The following is a 921-nucleotide window of genomic DNA, read 5'->3' on the forward strand; positions in this document are numbered from 1 at the left end:
ATATGCACATGAAGTGACCTGTCAAAAACGACTTATATGCTTGTTACCACATTTGATAATCAATCGAAATAATCGCAGCTCTTGCGATTTGAAAATCGCACCCTTTCAAATCGCGATTTCGGTTTAAAAACGATTAATCGTGCAGCCCTAGGTGAGTATATTATCTGAACATTTTTGTTCTGAAAGTGAATTACTCCTTTAATTGTTCAGGACAAACAATGGACTCATGAACAATTATCACTAAACAACAACAACAAAAAAAAAAATCATTGTGGATCATTCAGTAACACTGTATTAAGAATCAAGGGATGTAAACTTTTGAATGGGGCCATTTTTATAAATTCAACTATCATTGAATTGTGGACTATATGCAAACATCTTTTCATGTGAAATATCTTATTCAGGTCAGGACTAAATAAAAAATAACATGCATTTTATATGATCCCTCTTGTTTTGGTGAAATAATTGACTTTTTTCAGATTCTACAATGTGTATGTAAACGTTTGACTTCAACTGTATATCAAAATGACATAAAACATAATTCAATTCAATTTCAATTCAAGTTTATTTGTATAGGGCTTTTCACAATACAAATCGTTGCAAAGCATCCGTACAAAAAAAATGTAGGCTACTACAATATATTTAGTAGCTTATTAGTGGTGACTACTGTATGTTAAGTCAATGTACATATGGTATAAATATTAAAAACAGTAATGGTATAATCAAAAACAGATGATGAACACTAATAGTAAAGATTATGTGTTGCAATCAAACTTGTAGAAAAATGGTGTAGTGCTGTATGTTGTTTCAAGGCTGGCATCATCGGCGGTCCTCTGGGGGGTTGGCATCATCTCTTCTGAATCCAGGCTGAATCTTGTGTAATTCCTAGTTACCACGGGATGGAAATCCTGTGGCAGATAC

Source organism: Garra rufa, chromosome 23 (genome assembly GCF_049309525.1).
Source record: "Garra rufa chromosome 23, GarRuf1.0, whole genome shotgun sequence".
Lineage (NCBI taxonomy): Eukaryota > Metazoa > Chordata > Actinopteri > Cypriniformes > Cyprinidae > Garra > Garra rufa.